We start from the raw sequence: 6,000 nt of genomic DNA, 5'->3' as shown, positions 1-6,000 counted from the left end.
CGGGAGAGAGGTGTTTACTATTTTGCACGGCACCGTGGTTTATTCCACACTTGATGTTAGTTTTTATGTGAAAATGCACATGAGCACAAGCAGTTTTTAAATGCTAAATTTAGTAAGCAAGGCTCATTGGGGGGAAAAATACATGATCATCTCTAAACTTTGTATGATATCAAGAACCTTGGCATTTTCCACTCCCCCCCTTCCCCGCTTTGTTACAAAACATTTTCTTTTTTTAAAAAATCGGAAAAGGCAGGACTTCCTCCAGTTTTCTGCCTCTGACGAAGGGGACATAAAGAAAAGTCCCCTTCGGAGAACTAAAAACCAAGGCGAACCTGAGCAAGCAGAGGAATGAAGGAGGTGGATGGATGCCCGCTCACCTCCGGGAGGAGCGCGGCAATGCCCAGAGGGCGCAGGGACCCGGCTAGGAGGGGGGAGCCCCAACCGCAGCCCTGCGCGCGGGGAGGTGGGCGGGCGGGCGGGGCCTCGGGGGGCGGCCCCAGGGGCGTGGCGCGGGCGGGGCCCCCCAGGCTTAGAGGTGCGGTTCCCCACAGCTGCTAGCTCGGCGCAGACCCGGGCCGGTGCTCTGCGGGTGCGGAACTCCCTGTCCCCTTGCGTGGCTTCTTGGGGCGCCACGCGGTATCGCACCCTCCTGCGCCTCGGGGCCAGACGATCCTGCAGGTAACCAACTCCCCACCGACTTCCCTGTTCCGCTGCCCCGCGGCGGGGAGGGGAGGTGGGAAGGAGGATGGGAGGAGGGAGCGGGCTCTCCGCCCGGACCCCGCTGCTGCTGCTCCGGGCGGGGTGGGCTCTGTCCGGGCGGGGGGCGCGGAGCCCGGCTGGGAGTGCGGGCGCGCGGTGGGACCCCGCGGCGAGCGAGTGAGCCACGGGCCAGGGATGGCGCAGAGCGCTCCCCCGGACCCTGCCCTCCTGTCTGATCAGTGGTGCCCGGGGCCGGAATGCTGGTACCCAGGGTCCCCTGGAAGCCACTTTTTTTTTTTTTTTTTTTTTTTTTTTTTTTTTTTTTTTTCTGGCTCTTTTAAAGCTGGTCCGCAAAGGGAGTCTGAGCTTAGACATCCGGAAAGTTGGGGGGAGATAAGAGATCAACCGGAGGACTTAGATGCATGCATATAAGCATAACCAATGGACGCTAAACTCTGGGGAGGGAGGGCATGTATGGGAGTGGAGGGGGGGAGGGTTGGTAAGGTATGTACACATATAATATCTTAATTTAAAAAAAAATAAGAAAAAAAAGAACCACAAAAAAAAAAAAAAAAAAAAAAGAAAAGAAAAGAAAGAAAGAAAGAAATCGGGAGAGTTGGCTGCAGGCATGGACAGGCTAGAAGCGAACAGTTAGTTACACACTGCCATGCTCTGGGTGCCAGGGACTTTAACCCTCACCATAGACAGACATTACCTCTGGTTTACTGATGACGCCAGATAACTAGGGACTCTACCGGGGGCGGCTGGAACCGCTGGAAAAGAGGCGCTGGTCTGGGGGCTCCCTCCCTGTCCCTTCCCGTGCAGGGCTGGGAAACTGCTGCTGGGTCCATTGTGAAAACAGGTGATTCTTCTTCAACATGGTTTATCCCTTCCTAGGATTCTTTTTACTTTTTTGTTTGTTTGTTTTTTTTGTTAGCGTCCAGTTTCTAATTCCAATTCTTCCGGTTTTTGATCGTTAGCTTTTGACGTGTTCACTCTTGCTTACAGCCCTTTCCCCCCTTGCAGCACTTTCTCTGATTCAGAGCAAAACAGAGGCCCCCTCCCCTGCCACACACCATCTTTCACGGTGGACGAGGTCACCTGCAGACCCAGGCGGGACCTATGGGCTGCCCAGTGGAGGTAAGTTTGGTAGTTACCTGGCATCCTGCGTATTCTTTGCTTTGCTGTTTCTACGGAGAGGGAAGAGAGTCTTCGTTGTCTAAACAGAACAAGAGGCAAATCGGGAGGGCATACAGTGTTCGGAGAAAACCATAGTGTCTGGAGAGGAGAACATGGCCACAGCTTTTGGTGGCCTGAATTCAGTGAGTGGTAGGTGAGGGACTCTCTCAGGACCTGTCCCCTCCTCTCGGTATTCCGCCCCCCTTTCAGAGCTGTTCTGAAAGGCAGGCTTGTTTTATAGAGGGAAGGTGGAGGGGAGAACAGTTTTCAAAGATCAGTGTAAATTACCTGCTAGGAGCCCAGACAGTTCCAGACAAGCCAGAGGATTTGGTAACAGAGTTCAGTTCTGGCAAGAAGGAAAAGCTCTGGATACCTGCTATTGCTTAATGAATTTTGTGCAGACCTTAAGGATGGTAGCGTTGGGAAACTTTGAGGTCTTAGAAATGGCTAATGCCTCTACTTTTTTTTTCTTTTTTTTTCTTTAGGCTTACCATTTATTTAATTTGTTTCCCTTTTTGCTGTATTTATTGAGGTGACACTGATTAACCACAGTAGTCAGGTTTCAGGTGCGCAGTTCTTCAACACATTGTGCACTGTCCTGTGTGCTCACCAGCCCAAATCAAGTCTCCATCCATCAACATTTATCCCCCCCATACCCTCCTCTATGCCCACCTTCCTCCAAATCATCACAGAAATCCTCTACTTTAAAACACAATACCATGACTTTTCTTTTATAAAGTTTAACTGGCACATAAGGTAATTTTTTATTTTTTTCTTCCTGTTTCATGGTGAGGGTTTGAAGGTTTACCATCAGCTCCCTCCCTTCAGGCTGGCCCTGGCAAGGACCTGCTTAGCCTTGGCCTGGAATATGTACTGGATTCATCTTTCACTAATTATAGCTTGTTATTGACTAGTTTTAGGACTGTTTCTAGTCACAAAGTCGCTTCTTTCCCATTTGTAATTTAGTTGCTGCACGCTAAGAAAAATGTTTTCCCTGAGAACTATTAACTATCTACAAAATCAACTCTCTGCAGGGCCTGAGAGCTAAGTGGGATTTGCCCGGTCCCTGGTGACCTCCAGAGGTCTTGCTAAAATCTGGTTGGACATCAGCCATTTCCTCCATGAAACAATGCAGGAATTCTGGTCCAGTTTGGCCAGAGCTTTTTTTCTCCCTGCCCCCTAACCCAAAAAATAGTGCAAATTTTTTATTTTAAAAAAATGTGAAATCAGATTTAATATGAGTATTGGCCAATTTTTCTTTTTAAAAACACAAATCAAATTTGGTTTTATGCATCTGTCTTAGAAACTGATATACCTGCTAATTACATTTTCAGGCGAATGAAAAATTCTGATCTATGATGTAGGTCGTGTACATTTTTCATTACATGATTTATGACATGCACATTATTTCCGCTGCATTGAGTCCTTGATGGGGCATCCAAGGAATTGTGTCCCTGTTTTTAATATTAAGTCTAGTGAAAAAATCTATTCATGGTTCTGGCTCAGGATGTCAAATGCCTAACTCCCTGCCTCAAATAGCAAGTTCCCAAGTGACTATTCATATAAATATTATATATACATCAGTTCCCAAATGGCTGTTCATTTAAATCAGGTGTGCTTCCTCCCAGGGACTGAATTCTTAACCATATTGCCTTTGACAGAGGAGGGATGGCTTACGGTTGTCCAATTGTAGCGAATGCCATGTATGGTAGACCAGAGTTTCTCAACTTTGGCACTTTTGACACTTCGGCCAGAGAACCTCTTTCAGTCCGGAGACCGACGCTCTACCACTGAGCCAAACCGGTTTCGGCTCAGAGAACCTCTTGTTGTGGGGATTGTCCTGTGCATTCTAAGTTGTGTAGCAGCTTCCTTAGCCTCTACCCAATAGATGCCACAGTCCCCCCTCCCTCCAGTTATAACAACCAACATGTCTCCAGGCATTGCCATACAGCCCTCAGGAGACAGTCACCCTGTTGAGAAAAACAAGCAAACAAAAAAACAGCCAATATTTAAAATGCTTTAGACATTTATATACTAAAAATTAAGTGAAAACAATTAACTTTAAACTCCTAATGACTTGAGAAGCTATTTGTAAAGTTTAACCAAATATCTGACTTTTAAAATATGTTTAGAATAAAGATGACTAAACCAGTGTCTTCCTCATGAATGGCTACATGTGTCTGGCCAGGTTTTATCCAAAGAAATTCTGATATAGTTAATGAATTTTAAAAATTTTAAATGTTGAAAACTATAAACAAATTCTATGGTAGTTTTCAGTTTTCTCCTTTTTAGTAGACTCTCCTTTTGAAGGTGATAGAGTGTCAGTGGACCATGCTTGTTAATTTGGGAAAATTGACACAATCTCTGATATTAGAACCCCAAACCCTAAGCAAAAATTTGAATGATGAGATTTAGTATAGACCATGTTCAGACTAGAATTTAGTTCTAAGAAAAATTATAAAGCTTTTTACCTAATAATAAGAACTAAGAAAAGCATGTATTTTTTTTCCTTTTTAAAAAAATAAGCTTTTTTATTTTAAAAAAAGTTCCAAACTTTCAAAAAATTGTGAAGATTGCCAAAACCGGTTTGGCTCAGTGGTAGAGCGTCGGTCTGCGGACTGAAAGGTCCCAGGTTCGATTCCGGTCGAGGGCATGTACATTGCTTGCAGGCATATCCCCGGTAGGGGTGTGCAAGAGGCAGCTGGTCGATGTTTCTCTCTCATCGATGTTTCTAGCTCTCTATCTCTCTCCCTTCCTCTCTGTAAAAAATCAATAAAATATTTTTTAAAAAAATTGTGAAGATAATACAGAGTTCCTATGTACTCTTTCCCTATTGCTAATGTAATCATATTTCTCTGGTCTGAAAAGTACTAACTTTATGAAAAAAATCTCATCCCCTACATAATACACGATAACGTATCAGACAAAAAAATGTCCTTAAACTATAACCCTCTCTCTCTCTCTCTTTTTTTTTTTTTTTTTTTTTTTAACCCTAAGCTTGGGGAGGCTGAAAAGATAGCTCTGATTATAAAAAAAATACATCCTTAGCTAGAGATGGGTTATCCATTGAGTCTCTTCCAGAAATCAAACTAATTTGTAAGACTCAGGACAGGTTACATAATTTATGGGGCCCCTTGTTTTCTAAGACCTCAAAGTTTCTTATTGAGTATTTCAAGATGGCGACAATTAGATGGGTATTAAGCAGAGTGCAGGGTCCTGTGTGACTGCTCCAGTTGTACAGCCATGAAGCTGGTCTTGTAAAACTGTCCACAGCTCCAATGAAGATAGTGACCACAGACTCAAATCCAGAGAAGGAAATGTTACTGCTGCCACAAAACATGCAGAGTTTCTGATTCATTCCCAATCAGGAGTCCTACATGTATTTGGCAATCAATGCATTAAATATTCTAATAAATTTCTCCAATTACTAACTTTTCTTCTATTGTTAAAGAGATGTGGCTAAGTGACCTATTTATGCATCCACTGGACAGCTATTTATCGTGCAACTGTTAGACGCAACCCATTGTCAGCTCTGGGGCTACAGCTGGGAATAGGATGGAAGGTCCCTGCCTTTATGAGCAAACTAGTCTAATTGCTGGGAGGAGGCATGGGTGTGTGTGTGTGTGTGTGTGTGTGTGTGTACACACGCACGTATGCACTCACGCACAAAATGCGTGCAGATTAGTGCAGTTACACAGGCCATCACATTATAAGTGGTAATTCAGGAAAGCACAAGATATCCAGAGAATATTTAACTTGGGATCCTAATCTAGTTTAGAGGAAAGTGTTACTCAAGGGGGTAGGTCTCCCTAAAAATAGATATTTAAAATGAGTAGAAAATAGGTGAATTAGGGGTTGAAGTTTTGGATAGAAAGGTTTGAGACCTTGGCAGGAATGTTGCTTGGAATGATGTCTCTTGGGTCATTTTCAGCATTTTGGACTTTAACAAACAGGTAGTGGGAACCCAACTGAGGATTTTACTTGGGAGATGAGATGATTCGGTTTGGGTTTTGTAAGTGATCATCATTGCTGTGTCGAGGAGGGTTTGGTGGGGGAGGTGCTGGTGGCATGCACGGTGCCTTTGTGCAAAGGAAAAGCCTTCCCTCCCCGGTGGAACAGTTG

At 44.6% G+C, this 6,000-nt stretch overlaps 1 protein-coding gene across 2 annotated transcripts in view; it reads left to right on the top strand.

The window, feature by feature from the left end:
• The first annotated feature begins 546 nt into the window (after positions 1 to 546).
• GCNT1 (glucosaminyl (N-acetyl) transferase 1) overlaps positions 547 to 6,000 on the top strand; it is a 35,501-nt gene continuing 30,047 nt past the window's right edge. For both annotated transcript variants that reach the window (XM_084899429.1, XM_084899428.1), the window contains exons 1-2: positions 547 to 678; positions 1,726 to 1,839. The gene's annotated coding sequence lies outside the window, so the exon portion shown is untranslated. The remainder of the gene's footprint in view (positions 679 to 1,725; positions 1,840 to 6,000) is intronic.

Source organism: Pipistrellus hanaki, assembly GCF_964339955.1.
Source record: "Pipistrellus hanaki genome assembly, chromosome: 11".
Lineage (NCBI taxonomy): Eukaryota > Metazoa > Chordata > Mammalia > Chiroptera > Vespertilionidae > Pipistrellus > Pipistrellus hanaki.
Note: the sequence above shows the minus strand (reverse complement) of the source record. Positions and strands in the feature narration are given on the sequence as shown.